Source organism: Sardina pilchardus, chromosome 12 (assembly GCF_963854185.1).
Source record: "Sardina pilchardus chromosome 12, fSarPil1.1, whole genome shotgun sequence".
NCBI classification, from domain to species: domain Eukaryota; kingdom Metazoa; phylum Chordata; class Actinopteri; order Clupeiformes; family Clupeidae; genus Sardina; species Sardina pilchardus.
In genome coordinates this window covers 5,273,756-5,294,612 of record NC_085005.1, presented here as the reverse complement: position 1 = coordinate 5,294,612, position 20,857 = coordinate 5,273,756, and positions in this window count along the sequence as shown.

The following is a 20,857-nucleotide window of genomic DNA, read 5'->3' as shown; positions in this document are numbered from 1 at the left end:
ATATAGTTGGTTGGTAATCTAAATGCAAAAAATGATAAGGGCTAAACCAAAATTATGCTAATCGCGATTATAGCCACATTGCTACAATTCAAACGATGTTGACATAAATTAACAACTACTACAATAAGGCCATGATTTCCAATACAACTACTAAACAACATAACATGACAAATTAGCCTCACTCACGTAATTGTCTTCCCATAATAGGCTAAGTAGGCATAGTCTAAAAAACAATTCTAGGTTATGCTCCACAGTAGACAGATGTGCTCCTCCCGACACTTAAAAGACAAAGGCTATTTTTGGACATGTTACGGTAGACACAGAGCTGTTTGATCTGATCTTAATCCTGATTTTATTATTGATGATATCAGCAGAGTTAGCTTTTATAACCCATCCAGAGGTGCGCATGACGAACTTAACTTTATCCACATGGCAAGCGGAGCACATGCGTAAAGGTGCGTAATCTGGTTATTCATATTCTACCGTTCTCCGTCGCTGCCCTCAGTGAATTCTTTGATGTCATTAGATGGTTCCCCTTATCACATGCAATTCAATGGACAACTTCGAAGTAGAAAGAATTGTTTTCTTCTTCATTTACTGCATCTCAATTATCTACAGACCCCCCCCCCCCCCCCCTCTAAAAAAAACTCTTCGGATTTGCATGATTCACACAAGTCCCACAAAGCGACGTGAAAAAAGCGGGAGGCGCCGAAAAGCGAGCTGTTTGCATCCCTGAAAGTAGTCCCACAGTCAAGACAGTTTTAGCGATGTTTACGGACGCAGCGGTGGAATAAAACTATGTTCTAAATATACAGGTTATGAATACAAACGGGAGATAAGCGGGATAACGGCCTTCGAGGTCGACCGGTTCGATGGAAATAATGCTTGGCACGTCGCCGGAGTTCTAGACCTCCACCTAGCCATTATTTCCATCGAACCGGTCACCTCGTCGGCCGTTATCCCTTACATATCTGTTGCTCTCCTTCTTTCCTCCTCTTCCAATTCTATTAATTCCTTGTCAGTATATTCAGGTTCAAATTGGTATGGCAGGCCATCGAATTCAAAATCAGATCCAAAATATTCCTCTTCGTGGAGATCCTCTGCCATCCTGCTGTTTTTTCTTTCCTGCTCTTCTCTGCTGCTCAATCAGAGTCTCTTCCATCAACAGGAGGCTACCTCACGCGAGGCATCATGTCACGTGACATTTAAAAATTCCAACCTGTTTGCAAGCTAGGCTTTGCTGTTGCATACAACTTTATTTCAATTTCGAAACAAATACTGTACTATGTTTGTAAAAAAACGGCGATGAAATTGTGAATTTCCAGAGCATGTTACTCCACACTCGGCAATTGATTCCTACGGACTTTCCCCTACACCCATCAATTTCAAGATGTCCAGTCAAAAGAAAGACAAACTTCGGCCCTGCAGTCGCCCGTCAGATAATCTTCATCATTGCAGAGGGTTTTCTTGAGCGGTGGGCCTTTCCCAACTGCATTGGATCTATTGATGGGAAGCATGTGGTGATCAGAGCCCCTGACAATTCCGGGTCCATCTACTACAATTACAAGGGGACGTATTCCATTGTGCTCCTGGCAGTGGTCGACGCACAGTACCGCTTTCGGGTAGTGGATGTGGGCAGCTACGGGAGGACCAATGATGGCGGGGTTCTGGCCAATTCCACCTTCGGCCGGGCACTGCGGGATGGTACACTTGGCCTTCCAGAGGATGCTCTGCTACCGGGAGCTGAGCATTTGGGACCGCAGCCATTTGTCTTTGTCGCAGATGAGGCCTTCCTGCTGCACCGTGACCTCATGCGACCTTTCCCAGGGACAGCCGCAGGACTTTCAATTTCAGGCTATCTCATGCAAGGCTGATTGTTGAGAATACCTTTGGCATTCTCACATCCCAGTGGCGTATGTACAGAGGAGTCATTGGGATCAGCCCTGCAAATGCAGATGCCTGCGTGAAAGCAACCTGTGTCCTGCATAACTTCCTAAGGACAAGCATGACGAGTTCCAGCGAGCCGCCACCACCACCTCCACGACCTTGACCATCTACAGACAGAGAAGTTGCTGGCCTACTGCCTGTTGCCCGAGCAGGAAGCAACAACTCCAGCCGGGAGGCCATCCGTGTCAGGGAGGTGTACGTCTCCTACTTCTGCAATGAGGGAGCTGTCCCCTGGCAACGTGATGTCTGAGCATCCATTTAATTTTAAACGGTTCTTTTAAGAGCCACCAAATAAAAAGCATGACTTCCATATCTAAGTTTAAAAATGCATTACATAACCCTTCAATAAAAACACATGGTAGTTATTTAAAATGTCTTCAAAGCATTTTGGCCTAAACACACGGTAGATTTTTAAAGGGGACATATTATACCTCTTTTTAAACAAGGTTAGAATTGGTCTCTCCCAAATAGAGCCGTTTCTGGGCTGGCCACGCCTCCGGCTGCGTGTATTGATTACGCTGCTCGTTTCACAGGTGAAAATGACTACAAACAGAGCCGGCATCCAACCACATATGTTAGACCCTGGTGCTAGGGTTGGTCTATGCAAATTCCCTTAGTATTACATCAGAATAAGGGAGCAATCCAAATGGCTCACAGCAGCATACTATTCTTGACACCAAAATCTTTCTACTGATCTCCAGAAAACGGATGGATGGGTTTTTTTCACGCTTGGGAGTGTTTATAAGAACAGTAGAGGCCTAAATATGAACACAAAGGCAAAAAGTGAATTTTGCATAATATGTCCCCTTTAAATAATTTATGACAGCCATAGTTTTTGTAAATATTTCAAAACATTTATTGAATTAAATTCTTTAAAATGTCAGGAAATGACAATGTAACATGCATATATGATTATATAATACAGTATTAACCCTATGAGCCCTAAGCTATTTTAAGGGCATTTTCACTAATTAGAAGCATTTATCCTGGTCCCTGTAAGTGCCATTCACACATGCTACATATTGTTTTTTCAGTACAGTCTAGGCTACCCAGATCTGCCACAATATCATGTATAAATACTTGCATTGATTTGATTTAGATTTTTAAATAATACAAATGTAAAAAGCATACTATACAAATTCTTACATTTTGACGTGTATCTCACCACAGCAAGATGACAGCTGGTTGTGTAGGCCTGACTGTCCTGAAAATGGCAATATAAGAACCATGGTGGAGGTATACTTCGAGGCTGAGCAATTTACAGAAATATGTGGTGTGTGCCTTCCAGAAATAAATGGCCATTTTTATTTAGTGATAAGAAATTACTTTTTGACGCTTTTTGCACTCCATATTTGTGACACTAGCTGATCTGACCTGACTTGTTTGCGTGGTAGCGCACATGACGTGCACAGATGATGATTCTCTATAATATTTTTTACTGCATTGCAATGAACAAAGTAAAGGCAAAAAAGGTGGTTATTTCTCAAACAAATTTGGATGCAACATGAGTCTTGAATTGGATACCATACAGGAGTTTGCTAGGATCTCAAAACAGTATTATGAACGTGACTTGCCATAGAGAAACACATGATAACGTTGGATTATGAACATAGGCTATTATGCCACTCAAAAACATGGGGTAAGTGAAGCTAAATTAAGTTATTATTTTGCTGTCACTTCGTCTGTTTTATGGCCTAGAAGGTTGTATTTGGTATCTGTGGATAGCTCTACTCTTCTTTCATCTGACATTTGTGCCATATCGTTCTGATAGCGGTTTTATGAGTAAATCAAACGAGAGTAATGGTAGCCGAAGCTATATGACATTATGATTTGTTTGTCACTTAGTCTGTTTTTATAACACAAAAGGATCGATGTCTTTGGTATCAATGGAAAGCTATGTTTCTCCTCTTGCATTTGATATGCGTGTCATGTCTGTGCGATGCTGGCTGCGTGAGTAATTCAAGCTAGAGTGCTGGATGCCTGGGTGAACGCAGAGCAATATAGACTGTAAATATTATATACTTTGATTTAACTTCATGATTTTATTTTATTTTCATACTTGATCGTACAGACAAGTGTCTAGTCTCGTTGGAAAGCCCCGGTTCTGCTCTTTTGTGCAGTATTCGTCTCATCTCGCTGTGACAAATAATCACGGACCAATATAACAGAGAAGAATGAGTGTGTTTTTTGACGCACTTTGCGTCCGTCGGGCTCATAGGGTTAATGTTGCATTTCAAACCTGTGTGTGTGGAAATCACTGCACACTTGTGAGAGAAAACATGACATTTAAAATTATGAATAAATGAATAAAATACTTAACAATCTTTATTGAAAAAAAAGAACAATCTTAGTTTATTATCTGTAAACAGTAAATAGTAAATACTGAGAACATCAGCAGAAAACATGTGTGTGTTTGCGTGAGTGTATAAAGTATCATTTCCTGTGTGAATGATACCCCTGTGATCCCTTTTTTGAGTGACCCCTCACAATGTTGTCAGCTGCACCCCGTTCCTCTCAGCCCAAGGGTCAACGTCACAACACTTTGCCTCGTACACCAGACGGTGCATCTCAAACTTGAGATGTTGCCTTGTTCTAAATGGCAAGGTTTGAAAGTCTTCTTGCAGGCTTTAAAAAAAATAGCTATCGCTATCTTCAGGAGGAGGCGGGGGGGGGGGGGGGGGGGGGGCTGGGGACAGGGACCGGTCTATTGCTCTCAGCCTCCAGTGCTGTGAGCAGTCTCTCCTCAAAATCATCAGAGTGGGGCCTCTTCCTCCTCTGCTGGCTTGCCCTCACCGGTGTACTGCCTGATGCCTGCTCTGGTGCCTGAAGCCTGCTCTGGAGCCTGTAGTGCTGGTGCCTGCTCTGGTGTCTGACTGTGCCCGGCCATGGCATTGGCCACTGCCCACTGTCATCTAGAGCTCCCCCCCATATTACTGGTTGTTGGCCGGTCCTCCATGAAAGGGTTTAAAAACCTCATCACTGCACTGTACCGCCATGGCCGGACACTGCTTGCTCGTGCGCCACTCCTGTACCTGTCCTTCTCCTTTTTTTCTTTCCTTCCTGTATACATCCCTCAAGCTATTCCTTTTTTTTGCAATCCTCAGCTAGTGCACAGACAACAGAAAAGAAAAAAACATCAGCAATTTGAAGCTTCCTTACATGTTACTCATGTTTCTCTCTTGTAAGCTTAACTGCATCAGAGTTGCTATACTGTACTTTGATTGCTCTTCTAGCTGCAAATTAAAGGTATGCCCCCTCATCCTCTGGTTGTCTTTATCCAAAAGTGTTATCCATCAATCAACCAAGGAAATAGCATGATTAACATTTATCTTCCAGAATTACTTACAGAAAATTTAAAATCCACATCAATCACTGCACTATATCGATATGAAAGGTTAAATCATATGCTGCTGTTTTATGCATTCTGGGAATGAGTAGGCTATATATTGCTGGCAGAACAGACCAATGTGAATATCTGTCAAACAGTCTAAACTTAAAAATGAACAGTGAAATGACAACGCTGAATGAATGAATGAATGAATGAATGAAACTGGCGGTAACATGGCGGGCTAGCCATAAACATCCCGTTTGACACAACTCTAATATAAGGCTATTGCTAGCAAGACAATGACAATTTTAAGTTTCTGTCAGAGACTGTTTAAACCGAAAATACAAGGCGGAATGGACATGACAAACACTATAATATAAGTGCATTGCACTGAAATGCTTTTTTCTTCTATACATTAATTTCTCCGCATTTTATAAGGGTGAAATTATCTGCAACCAGATTGTACCATTCACATCAAGCTAGGAAGGGCTAGCATGCCATGTGCTGCTGCTGTTCCCGCCCAGTTAAAAAATAATAATAATAAAAAATATCACTCTATCAACTCACCTGAAACACAAACTATTCTCGCTACTTTATCCCATGCCTCGTTTTTTTTTAATAGTGTCCCTGTCTGCAAACAACGTTACATCATAAATTATCGGAAAACCAGCAACCGCAATTATCAGCCTCTCCTCCATTTTCTCGGAACTAATGTTTGGGTAGGAACGAAAGTTTACATCTGATGTTCTCTGGAGTCAGCAGCGCGAAGGACGTCTGTATTCCGATTGGTTGCTGGTCGTTGGTCGCTGAACCGCGTCATAGCTCATTACCATAAAGTTAAACCACTTTCAACTTTCTCTAATCGCTCAAGACGCCCAAAACGCGACGCCGACGAATTGGTCGCTGATTGCAGCTGAGAGAAGCCGGCTTCCATTGAAAATGAATGACTTCCGGAATCTTTGGAAGCTCAAGTTGCCGGCGGTGTGAACGCACACTTAGGGAGTCTGGAGTAATAACAGCTGTTTCTAGCATGTCAGATCTTTTGTTTTCATTTCATGTACTGTAATCCATCAAGACTATCCTGTTTATCCCATTTCAATTCAATAATGGTGGGACTTTGCCTATGACATACTGTACCAGTTGCTCTCTTGCTTGCTGTTTCATGTGAAATCCAACTGTTCACCTGTTCCTCTGTAAATGTTAGCCAGATGGTATCAAATGCTCACAGCCCTCTTAGAAAACAGTAATGGGGCACTTAATTATGCTTGTTTACAGTCTTATATATTTACAGTGGGCATGCCAAAATGGCTATTTGTGACATGACACTGAAAAGTATTACCATGTTAGTGTGATTAACATAACATTTGTTTCAATTATTTCCGAAGCAATCTAAATGTGACAGAAAGAATATCAAAGAGGGCAGGTTCAATCAACATAAAGAGCTTGTGCCTGAGGGATTTGGTTTCTGAGTTTCCTGCAAAAAAAAATTTGTTCACTTAATTGATTTTAAACTTTGTGCATATTGCTTTTAGATAGCAAAAGTCAAGCACATCAAAATGAACTGACCTGATCTTTGGAAACTAAAGCAGCAATTTTCTAAAGGAATTTACTAAATAAATTGTATTAATGTTCCTCTTCAATGTCCACCCCTCATCGATCAAGTATGACCAGAACAGGAACCGTCCATCTTCTAGCGTAAGCAACATGCTTTTCATTGAGTGTTTGGCCAGCGAGACTGAAAACTCCAAAGCCCAATAAATTCGACTCGTCCTCTCTACATGCCTGCTTGAGCGCAGAGTCTAATCTAGTGTGCTGGTCGTGACTGGGCCTGACTGGACGGCTGCTCGGGGGCAGGCGAGACGCCCTCGATCCTCTCCTCCACGCCACTGATTAATGCTCCGGGCCGCAAGCCTCCATTGGCATTCCACAGCGCATGGTCCGGAGTTGCATTGCAATGCGTCAGACATCCTTTCCCATTTCTCTCGGGTGAAAAATGCCGTCGGCCTTGCATATTGAGCACATCTGAAGTCATCTGGAACACAATGTGAATAGGAATAAGGACTTATTGTTGTGAGGAGGAGGATGAGAGGCAAGTGGGCTGAATTAAAGGAATACGCCACCCAAAAATGAAATTAAGCTAGTCTCGGTCACCCCCAGAGTTAGAACAGTGAAAAAAACCCGGTTAAAATCCGTCCGGGCATTCTCCTGCTTTGGGAGCAGCGATGTTAGCTTTAGCTTAGAACAGTTGCTGTAGTTGAAGGGTGTCAGTGAGCACGTCCTCCAAAAAGTGACCGAGACGTCTACATTTTTTTCTAAATATATCTTGGGAGCCGTGTGTTCAAAACGAGTACAAATCATAATGCAAAATCGAACGAGACTATTACCTGGGCAGATCTTTACTTGGAACTATTTTCAGCCTCATCGCCGACGAAGCACCGCTAGCTAGGCGCAAAGTTCTCACGTAGCACCACTTGTGAAGTTCCAGTCGAAGCTAGTTGGGAGTTTACAAGACTGCTACGTGAGAACTTTGCGCCTAGCTAGCGGTGCTTCGTCAGCGATGAGGCTGAAAATAGTTCCAAGTAAAGATCTGCCCAGGTAATAGTCTCGTTCGATTTTGCATTATGATTTGTACTCGTTTTGAACACACGGCTCCCAAAATATATTTAGAAAAAAATGTAGACGTCTCGGTCACTTTTTTGGAGGACGTGCTCACTGACACCCTTCATCTACAGCAACTGTTCTAAGCTAAAGCTAACATCGCTGCTCCCAAAGCAGGAGAATGCCCGGACGGATTTTAACCGGGTTTTTTTCACTGTTCTAACTCTGGGGGTGACCGAGACTAGTTTAATTTCATTTTTGGGTGGCGTATTCCTTTAAGTCTGGACGGCGATCTCTATCTTCAAAAGTGTCCTTCTTCAACCATTCTCTCCTCATGAAAAAACGTACGCATGCAAGTTTTGTGCCACTGGCACTTCCTAACAGAAAGTCTCCAGCTTCGCGATCATGCTCATGAAAAGTTAGACTGACCGATTGAGGAGTTTTGTAAGATATACACGCTAAAGCTGTAGGCGAAGCTCCACAGAGAAACCTGCAAGCATAAAAGGTGTGAAAATGAACAGCGAAACCAGTGATGAAATCGCTAATCCTTTCCCTTTAAACTTGCATTGCTGGGTGACCTTTTAGTACAACTTTAACCTGAATGGTCTGACTGTCTGATTGCAAAAAATATATTCAAATCCACACTGACACATTCCAAGGCTGCTGTCTTAACCCCCCACCCACCTCCCACTCCCCTGTTTGTGTAGTGCACATTGTAGTGAGTAAAGTGTATTTTATGTCAGAAACTATCAATCATAAACATTCAGCTCACCAAAGCCAATTAGCTTTCCAGTCAGGTATGACTCCGAGACTATAAAGAGGGATCCCGCCACAATAGAGAAAATAATAACCCCGTCTCTACTTCCCCTTCATACCAATGGGCTTGTGTCCTCTGAGAATTGACTTTAATGAGCAGAACTTTCTGTTCTTCCGTAAAGGATAACCACGGGGTAAAAAAAAAATACTCCTGTAAAACCTGAAGTTGGCTGAATAATTGAACAAGGCTGTGTTTCATCCCCCTAGACATACTTCTAAGCCGGAGTCTTTTCACTGAACAGGTGTTGCCTTTAAAATTGTCCACAGAATCCTGATCACAAGAACCAGCCGCACATCATAGAGCGTAACGCTTTTAACAGCCAGACAAGAGTGCAGCGAAGACTGCAAATCCTTTATAGCCGAGTGTAATATTTAGTTCAGGGAATTGATGGATGTTAACCATCATGTTTGTAGGCCCATTTATGAGAAGGGCAACATAGATATCCATTGGTTTCATAGAGGACAAAATACAGTGTTATCTCCTGCAGGCTGGGTGGAGGAAATCCTTCCAGTGGCAGACCATTCTGCAGGGGTGCCCCTAGAGGAGGCTCCACAGGGCTGAACATCACACCTTCCTTTTACACATCCCCAAAACATTCTCAGAGGGACTGTTTTTCGCATTCTCACGCTGCGCTCATTTATTTATTTATTTATTCTTTTTCATGTGATGTTTCATCTTGTTTTCCACTTAGCACCTCTACTTTCTCTCCCATGTGGAGCATTTAGGAGAAGATACCCGGAGGTGTCATAAGAATCAAGCCATTTTTAAAATGCCGTTATTACTTGCTGACTACAAAATGACATGATTTGTAACACTCAGTGTGATGCAGTACATTGATACACTGGTCGACTCTGTTGACAAGTATTTTTTAGGCTCTCTCTCAAATTCAAATTCAAAGGGGCTTTATTAGCATGACTGTTTTTCACAATGTTGGTAACAACAACTTTGCTAGTGCTAGCTTGCTAAGTCTACCGTCTTGTTCATAGTCTATAGCGACCATCAGAGTCCCTAGCAACCTTGACGAGACTGACGAGATAACAGTGCAATCGTGGTTGACATAGGCCTACTACTGAAACGCTAAAGTTAAAAAGTTGATTTAAGTTGAGCACTTATTTGACAATCCATGGAGTTAACAAGAAACACAAAATCGGAGCAAAATGATAGCCTGACAACTCTTTAAAAAAGCTGAATGTTTTGCATACCATTCCTTGCTTGAGGAGCATGCTGGACATGGTACAGGCTGTTCTCTCCTGGCATATCTAGTGAAATTCCATGGAGTTAACAAGGAACACAAAATCTGAGCAAAATGTCAGTGGTGGCCTGGCCTGACAACTCTTTAAAAAAAGCTGAATGTTTTGCATACCATTCCTTGACGCTTGAGTAGCATGCTGGACATGGTAAGGGCTCATCTCTCCTGGCATACTTAGTGAAACAGAGCCATACACAGTTCAGGTAATCCAATGTGATGCAGTACATGGTTCAAACAAAGTAAAAAGAAAAAGTATAATGATGAATTTCACAGGTAGATCCCATTGACATCGCACGCAATCTTCCTGACCTGAAGCCACTCAAAATGGCGGCACAGTTTACTTCCGCATTTCGCCGGATTTGTGTACAAGGATGTTAACATCACATCAGCTTATCAGTGAGCAGAGGCAGTTTGATCATAGCCAGACTACATTTTGATACAAATGTCAGGCTACATTTGTAGGCAAACAGAAAGGCTTAGTGTAATCAGAAGTGAAAAAAGCTGAATGTGACCACATACATGTACTCCTTCCTGGTGATCGTAAAAGCTGGAACTGGCCTCTGGAACTGCTTTCTGGTGTCCCTACAAAACATATTATAGATTCTTTAAATACATCATTATTAGCATGCATACATACTGTTTTCATATCGCCCCCAAGATGTTAACTAATGCTACACTGTTTAATGATGAAAAACATGTCACACCAGTACTTGACCAACTACGTGCAATGGATATATAATAGATTAACGTAACTATAGGCCACATTAGATATTTTGACTTCATGGCAGGTTGCATAAAATTGAGCAGAGGGCTGCAATTGCCCCTGACCTTAGTATGTTGTAGAGACTAAAGCCCTATTCGCACGGGATTAGTATTACCTGTGGACCTTTGGTGATTTGTGATAATTGCGGAGAATGCCTGAGATCTTAGTCCCGTGCGAATGTGCCATGTCTGTAATTTGTAAAGTAAAAATTCCGCCGCAAATTGCCTACTGTATTTCGCCAAACACAGACGTCCGGTGATAATACTAATCCTGTGCGGATCTGCATCTCAGTGATTGCTATTGCAATTGCATATCTTTTCTACTTTCTGCGTTGTTTTCGGACGTTAGCATGCGACATATCCGGGTGTAATGTCAGTGAAAATAGAGTCATTTACAGACTTTGCTTATCCTGTGCGAATGCGCTGCAAGTAACACAGAGGTGGGGCGATAATTTGAAAATGACCAGAGGTCCACAGGTAATACTAATTCCGTGCTAATAGGGCTTAAGCTAGCTACACCATGGTCACTTATCAGACTATTGAGTACAGAGACTGTTTGAAAAGGCCTATTCGGACGGGATTAGTTTTATGGGGGGACGTAGAGTAATGCAAGTTTATCATATGACCTCTGTAATATAAATGTTCAATTCGGACGGGACTAAACATCTCTGTTATTTTACCTGACATGGGAGGAGTAACTACGTTTACGTTCTGCCGTCACATCTTCGTCGCCGTGCACGTGATACTTTGCGTCAGGTACGTGCGGCATTTTCAGATTTGAAAGACTACACAAGTTGGTTAAACTAGCAAACGTTAGCTTTATAGAGAGCCGAAGTCCCGCCCTTCTACTTCCGGTCTATGGGACCTATTTTTCGATTTTTAATGCATGGGAGTCAATGGAGAGATAACAATTATTTTTTGGTCCCGTTCGAGTTGGTCCGTGCATTTCACATATGATGTGTGGGAATTTAAAAGATAATTTTCCACATTAATAAAGTTCTGTTTTTCGTTAGACTTTAAAAGTTATGTACAGTGAGGAGAAAATGTATTTGATACCATGCTAAAGTTGCCTAAAAAGAGGAATATAAAATCATCATTTGACAATTGATCTTATTGCCTTAATTCAAAAAATGAGTAAAAATAAAACCGCTAAGGACACCAATTTTCTTTGTGATTGAAGAACGTATCGTAAATAAATAAATGTTCTTCCTAAATGCTAGGGGGAAGGAAGTATTTGACCCCCTATGTAACCCTATGGGAATTAAGCACATAGGGTTAACATAGGGGCAGGCAGTTTTTTATTTTTAAAGGCCAGCTATTTCATGGATCCAGGATATTATGCATCCTGATAAAGTTCCCTTGGCTTTTGGAATTAAAATAGCCCCACATCATCACATACCCTTCACCATATCTAGAGATTGGCATGGAGCTTTTTCCAGTAGGCCTATTAGCCTGTTTGATGCTCATTGAGCTCAATGCAAATCAAACAGGCTAATAGGCCTATTGGAAAAAGGACCATGCCAATCTCTAGCTATGGTGAAGGGTATATGATGATGTGGGGCTATTTTAATTCCAAAGGCCAAGGGAACTTTATCAGGATGCATAATATCCTGGGTCCATGAAATAGCTGGCCTTTAAAAAATAAAAATCTGCCTGGCTATGTTAACCCTATGTGTTAAATTCCCATAGGGTTACATAGGGGGTCAAATACTTCCTTCCCTTAGCATTTAAGGAAAACATTTATTTATTTACGAAACATTCTTCAATCACAAAGAAAATTGGTGTCCTTGGCGGTTTTATTTTTACTCATTTTTTTTAATTAAGGCATTAAGATCAATTGTCAAATGATGATTTTATATTCCTGTTTTAGCATGGTATCAAATACATATGCTCCTCACTGTAAGTTTTGTGCGAATCCGTTCAGTGGACTACATCTCTTGTCTCAAGCGATGCACGTCACCAACTAGCAAACGAGAGGCTGGCTAGTTAGCTAGCTACTATGCTAGTTAACGGTTACATCTTGCTGCCAGCTAAGTCACTTAACAGCAGTGTTTGTACAGTCTATGAATGAAATACAACTTATCTGGTGTGTTTAATCCTCTGACTCATGATATTTTCATCGGCAAGGGGGAAGCTCAAATAAGACCTGTTGCTGGCGCCCGTGGCTGTGAATTGGTCTAACGTCACTAACGCGACTGATGTGTTTGTAGTCGTTGGAAACACGATCTTTCACAATGTTGTAATTCACTAGTTACAACATACTTTTCAAATGTCTTTACATGAAAAATTGTCATTAAAATTGACAAACATCATATGGGTAATTCAAGGCACAAGACAATCGGGACCAGAAAATAATTTATATTTCTCCATTGACTGCCATTAAAAAAAAATCCAAAGATAGGTCCCATAGACCTCTGAAGTTCGCCTACAAAAAAGCCACCATCTTTGCCCAAATAAGGAGATCCGGTATCTTGAGATTTTTTCTATGGGAAAATAACATGGGGATTTTCAATAATCGCACCTGTTAAACTCTTGCGGGGATGATGACATTTGAAATGCAGACGTTTTTCACTACACAGTTTTGTCCACTGCCTTCTAGTGGATACTGTGATCTTCGGCAGGTGAAGACGGCACACTTTGATCTTTGCTACCCCAAAGCTAACTTACAATGCAACTTGCCATAGGCAGTTAGCTTCAATTAACTCCCGGATCTCCTTATATGGGCAAAGATGGCAGCTTTGGATCCTTTTTGTAGGCGAACTTCAGAGGTCTATGGAGGCAAACGGAAGGGGCGGGACTTCGGCTCTCTCATCTTATGCCATAAGTAGTTTGAAATGGCTAACAATATCAAGCTAATAGGCAAACTAGCTAACGTCCTATTAGGAGCTGCACAGCATGTTATGTTTTCATTCAGACTATGGTGGAATTGTTTTCAAATCAGGATGTGACGAAATATTACAGACATCTTTACAGAGGGTCGCGTTCGCACGGGATTAATTTTACCTAAGGTAATTTCTCCGGACCGTTTTACGGAAGGTAAAAGTGTCTGTAAATGTCACCGACATACTCCGTTATGTTTACTGACATGGCGCGTCCGGACGGGACTACATTACCTGGTAATTATTACTTTACCTGATGTCACCCCATAAAACTAATCCCGTCCGAATAGGCCTAAAGACAACCGCTGAATAAAATAACACATCATTACTGTAGTCATCAATACTATTTCTGTACCTGGGGAACCCACAGCAGGTGCACAAGCAAACCTTTTCTTCTCAGGAAAACCCTGATCTTCCGGCCTAATTTGCCTTAATAAAAATCAAAAGTATTTTGATTTAGGGGGAGTAAGGACAAAAGTTAATTCTTGATACAGTGAAGGACACATGAAAAATAAATACCAAATCCTATAACTAAATTTCCTGACTATGTCCACCAAAATATCAAATTCCTTGATTTCCCCTGACCTGTGGAATCCCTTCTCCTAGGCTATCCAGTGTACCTTATTGGCCTCTTAGACCTTTCCTCAGATTCTAATTCCGATGTTGCACAGTTAGTATTGACATATTTCTTTTCAAATTGTGTTGCCTGCTCATGTGTGTCTGAGAACAAAAGAACTGTAAGATTAGTGTTAGTGAAGACAGAGATGCACTCAGAGGCACTGCAGTATGCTATATAGGCCTAATAATAGCTGCCTACCCAGACGCCCGTGAGTACAGTAGATCTGGTCTAATTTACCCCAAATTTCTGTTGTTTGAAGTTGGAGGAAGATAGAGTTTATAAGTGACATTCTAAAATGGATAGTTCCGGTCCTTGATTATCCACTTCACGTCGTGCCCAACAACGCCCTTAGCTGTTCGATTATATATAAACCACGGCCTTTTGGGGCTTATTGCTTAAGTAGCAGGTGAGTGGTGAGACGGAGGGAGACAGCGAAATATCAATGAAATCAATTTTAACCAAATTGGCAGACACCTCATCCCTAATTACAGTGCATGCAAATGCACTGTTCTGTTCTCCGAAGGCTTCTTCTTATTACAGTGCATGCAAATGCACTGTTTTGTTATCTGAAGGCTGCTTCTTATTATTATTCTCCTAACCAAAATTTCTGCGTCTAATTTGGCTTCAACCGTTTAACGTAGAAACTTGGTTCAAACTTTGCTATGTAGGTCTTGAAAATGAGACTAAAGCAATGTATATTTCAGTTCTGTAAACTTTATACTTTGAGACATTAGAGATAATCAAGCTTATTTTTCCCCATTGACTTTGCATTGCACTGTGTGACATCAGACTACTTAAGCTGATTTGCACCTGTGACAATGGCCAGCTGCCCAACCTGGCCGCGATATTACAAATCCTACTATGGCCACGCCAAGTCCCGCCCTATGACGCGCTATGCCGCCCTCTGATTGGCGCCCAAACCCTAACCCTAACCTTAACCCTTTCCTAACCCAGCACAGCGTGAGTGTCATTGAGCTCAACCAATCAGAGGGTGGCATAGCGCATCATAGGGTGGGACTTGGCGTGGCCATAGTAGGATTCGTAAATTTGCAACCTGGCCCTATCAGATTTAATTAAAGGAACACCCTACCCCCAGGTGAAATTGGGTCACTCCCCGCAGTCCCTAGAGTTGGATGAGTGAGCCAAAGCGTTTTGTAGCCGACCCAGCCACTGTCTTAATCTAGAAACGGCCCGTTAGCTTTAGCTTAGCATAGTCGCTGTATTCTAAAGTGTCCAGCTAGCATGTCGTTGCAAAAGTGAATCGAATAACTCAAGATTTTTTATAATTATTTCTCGTAACCTGTACATTCACATCAAGTGCAAATATCAATGCAGATTCACACAAAGGGATTTACTAGACCAATTTAGATTTGGAACTATTTTCGGGCATAGCACCGGCAAAGCACAGCTGCCAGGCGCAAAGACGCCACGCAGCATCTGAAATTTTTTTGTAAATACATAAATCAAATAGCGAGCTGGCAGGTAACGCTAACTGAATGGAACACAGTAAGGAAAATGAACGCAAGCTTTTTCATTGAATAAATCTTCTATCACTGGTGGCTAACTCTCCAGATGAATTGTCTGAGGACGAAGACTTCAATCAAGCAGTCATTGCTAGCATGCAGCCTGACATGTGAGTAGCACATATTGAAAAGAAGTTCGAGAGTTGTGATTTGTGACAACATAGACATTTTGATTTGATGGTTACAGTCCATAATTTCGAAATCTCCACCCCATTATGTATTTGACCTAACCATTGTCTGTTCCCGTTGATGCTTGCTCTTGCTCTTATTTTTTGCCCTTCCTGCCTCAGGCAGGGGGTCCCACAACAGCAAATGTAACATGCATATTGATGAATTATTTTGACTAGTGGTCCTGACGGAATTGTGTTTATGTCTTTGTAGTGTAGAAGAAGTTCCAGCTCAGTTACTGCAGAAGGAACTGGCAACCAAAATTACCAGCAACCGCCAGTTCCGGTTTAATATAAACCGCTCTTCTGACGGGGCTTCAAAAGGGTATTGTATGACCCCAACTGTACAATGTCTATCAAATTCTCAGATGACACAAGCATGCTTGAGGAAGGAGTAAATTTGGGCGGACCTAGGAGAGAATTCCTCCGTTTACTCATTGAGTGGATTTCCGGATCGTCATTGTTAGAGGGAAAGGAAGATTCCAAGACCTTGGCTCTGGACAGTGTTGGCAATGACTCCCTTTTTTCACATTAATACAAAATATGAGCCATTTTCATTATGTTTCATCTGAATGACCGAGTATTTAACCATCCATTTAGAACTAGTAAGATTTTGATAGTTTGATTGACACAAAATGTGAAGGAAAGAAGTAGTTCTGCAAAAGAGCCTGTGTTAGCTACCAAAACATGTACACGGTTAGCAAAACTACAATGGCAGACATGGCAACAGTGGTATAAGCGGGATGATGAACTCCACACTGTAAGTATATTATGCATATTATCAAAGAGTAAAGGCCGTTGAACATGCAATATTTCCCTAAATTTGCACGGTGTGCTTTTCATTATCCCTTGCATAATAAAAGTTATGCTTTTATTGTTTCATGGTGTCTAGCCCTGCGAGAGGATTGGTATTTTGTGGCGGGCAGGGCCATTGCAGTCAGTTTGGTGGGTATCCGCCGTTCATTCCGACATACCAGCACTCCGACATTGACGTCCAATTGTCGTAGTGGAGGCATGTCTCTTTAAGAGAAAAAGTCCCACCACTCCGACATTTTTTTTTTTCATGGTCGCAGTGGCGGTATTTAACTTTTTTTTCAAACAACAGTGCCATTCCGACATGAGGTCATTAATAGGCTATTAATGTCATAACTAGCCTATATCCAATTGTGTAAAATATACATTCACATTTAAAATGTCATTGTGAAGACTTCTTGATATGGTTATGTGTCTGTTGCGTGCGCGACTCGGGGAGGTGAAAACAGTTCTGTACATGGCAAGTTGTCATTATTCGCGGACTAAGTGGAGCTGAATTAAGTTATTATTTTGCTGTCACTTCGTCTGTTTTATGGCCTAGAAGGTGTATTTGGTATCTGTGGATAGCTCTAGCTCTCCTCTTTTATCTGACATGCAAGCCATATCTTTTTGACCATGGTTTCACGAGTAAATCAAACTAAAGTAGCGGTAGCCGAAACTATATGACATTCTTATTTGTTTGTCACTTCGTCTGTTTGTATAACACAAAAGGATCGATGTGTTTGGTATCGATGGAAAGCTCTGTTTCTCCTCTTTCATTTGATATGCGTGTCATGTCTGTACGATGCCTGGTCCCGGAGTAATTTAAGCGAGAGCAGTGGCTGCGTGGGTGAACGCAGAGCAATATAGACTGTAAATATGATATACTTTGATTTAAATTCATGATTATATTTTATTTTCATACTTGATCGTACAGACACGTGTCTAGTCTCGTTGGAAAGCCCCGGTTCTGCCCTTTCATGCAATATAGGTCTCATCTCGATGTGACTAATAATCGCGGAGCAATGTAACAGAGAAGAATGGGTGTGTTTTTTGATGCACTTTGCGTCCGTCGGGCTCATAAGGTCCGTTAAATTGACTTGGAAAAAAATAGGATTTGTAAACTGTCGGAATGGGGGTACTAAAATGTGTCGGATTGGCAGCATGTCGAAATAGCAGCATGTCGAAATAGAGGCATGTCTAAATGGAAGCATGTCGTAGTGGTGGCATGTCTGAGTGGCAGCATGTAACCAGTTTGGTGGACCACCGCCAAACTTTATGTCACCTACTCTTTACTCTCTCCTGGTGAATGAGTCGGCAGTAGGGGTGGGCGGATCGATATTAAATATCGATACTATCGATGCCAAAGCTGGTATTGTATCGGATCGATACACTTGTAAAAGTATCGATATGTCTCCTACTTTCTTTGCTTGTGTCTCCGACTCGCCTATAATCCTGGGCAAGCGCTGCTACTGTCTATGGCATTCACATCATCAACGAACGTCGCCTTGCCCTTCCCCCCCGAGCCTCCTGCCGCTCTGCTGTGATTCGTTGTCGTGCCGTCACGTGGCTCACCAACGCAACACGTAGGCTAGAGGAGCGGGAGGGAAGTGTAAACAGAGACAATGAATGAGACATGCGACATGGCCGAGAGAAAGAGGAGCATTGTCTGGAGCTACTTTACTCCTGAAAGTGATATTGCGGCTACTTGTGACACATGTAAAAAGACAGTTAGGTATTGTGGCAACACTACAAACCTATTTAAGCACTTAAAAACACATACGAAGGAAAATGACGAACTTCAAAATAAGCGAAGAGAGGAGGAAAATGCATCCACTTCCAGACCGGCGCAGAGACAGAGTTCGTTGGCAGACTCATTTCAGAGAGGCAGAGAATACCCAGGTAGATTATAGTAGGCTAAGAGTAGGCTAATAATATTTTACTCATATTATGTCGGATATTCAGCATTAGTAGTGTGATTGCTCAGACATAACATCGCGAAACTGACAACCTGACGTAGGCTACTTTCCTAGGCTACATTTCACATCCCGCCCTTGTGTGACCCTGCGGCGTGGACAATGGGAATGACTGCTAATGTTGAATCTTCACCGGGTTTAGGCTACAGTCGTGCAAATGTGGGAAGTCGTACTGTAAACTCGGATTTTGTAGTAGACCTACAGCCTGGTGGGCTAATAATGTCTACTAAACTGGCAAGGCTAAAAGCTATAAACTAAAAATAATAATTGGCTCGTCTTTATTACCTTGCACTACAATCATGCACTCCATTTTATTGCTTCCATAGTCAAACATGTCCATCATTACCACATGAATTTCCCATTGGGGATCAATAAAGTATCTATCTATCTACATTTATTGATAGGCTATAAAACGTGGATGTTTTTGAGCTATCACACACTTTTTGTTGTTAAAGTGTAGGCCTTAGCCTATATCTGCAACCCATTGAAACGTATAATCTATAAATAGTATTTGATTGCTCAACCCTGCAGAATAGCCAAATAGAGGCAAACACTTGAAGAGCTCTTTTCCAAAACGCTATAAATCCATTTAATGTTATTTAATGTGTATTTCATGTAATATCAATAAAAATGTGGTTGCACTGAAATTACTTGGAAAACAACATTTAAAAACATGGTTCATGAAAATTCATTAAAATGGTGGATATACAGTAGCGTTTTGGAAAAGAACTCTTCACTCTTTGCTCAAGTGACATGCTATATTTAGGCTATATTATGAGAGACATTTTATTTCACCTAGGTGATTCCCCAAGAGCTGTGGATATAACTCTGAAACTGGCTCAGATGATTGCAAAGGACCTGCAACCTTATTCCATAGTTGAGGATGAAGGTTTTAGGAATTTTGTCAAGACACTTGATCCACAATACAAGATTCCAAGTAGGAAAAGTTTAACAGTAGGGAAAATACCAGCATTGTATGAGGAGTGCCACTCAAAGGTGAAACAGTCTCTGGATGGAACAGACAGTGTTGTACTTACAACAGACATGTGGACATCAAGAACCACAGAGGCTTACCTAACTGTCTCATGCCATATGATTGATGATAATTGGCAAATGCAAGCGTATGTCTTGGAGACCTGTAGTTTTTCAGGACAACACACTGCTGACAACATTAGCTCAGAACTGAAAAGAATCACTGATGAATGGGGCATATCAGACAAAGTTCAGGCAGTAATTACAGATAATGGTGCCAATATGGTTGCTGCTGTGCATAGAGCAGGGTGGAAACATTATCCATGCTTTGCACACACCTTAAATTTAGTGGTGAAAGACTCCATTAAGGCTCTCCCTGGTCTTCTGGACATCCAACACAGATGCAGTGCTATAGTAACATTCTTCCACCACAGCACAAGAGCAGCAGAGAAGCTCAAAGAAATCCAAAAGCAACAGAATTTACCAGAGCATAAACTGATTCAATCAGTAGAAACAAGGTGGAATTCCGTATTCCACATGTTTGAGAGACTGCATGAGCAGAAGGATGTGGTGACTACTGTGCTCTGTCTGCTTGGAAAGAGCTCACTGTGCTTAAGTGAGGAACATTGGTCATTGATAAGTCTCTCCATTGATGCCCTGAGACCATTTGAGGAGGTCACCAGAGAAATATCATCTGAAAAACATGTTTCAGTGTCGAAGGTGATTCCACTGGTATCACTCCTTTTGAAATCAACTGCATCTAATGAACGCCAGGGTAACAGGCTCGCTGCTCAGCTGTCAGCACAATGTCTGCGTCGTTTCAGAGGTATTGAAACCTGTTATGGTCTTGCAGTCAGCACCTACCTGGACATACGATTTAAAAGCCTTGGGTTCCGTGATATGGCAAATGTTGAACCTGTGAAAACGCGACTCATCACTGAAATGCACTTGATCAACCAGACCTCGGCCCCTTCAATGTCAGCCCCTCCTGATCCAAATTCAAGCTCTGCCACCAGCTCTGCCTCCAGCTCTGCCTCATCAATGGCTCCTGCGACTACCTCATGCTCTTCTGCAGCGGCTGCTGCAAAAGGTGGGATATGGATGGACTTTGATTCCCAAGTACAAGCTTCCCAGCAGCATCGCACAGCTGGCACGGACTCCCTAATTGAAATGCGCCGCTACACAGAAGAGAAGCCAGTTCCAAGGGATCAAGACCCACTTCTTTGGT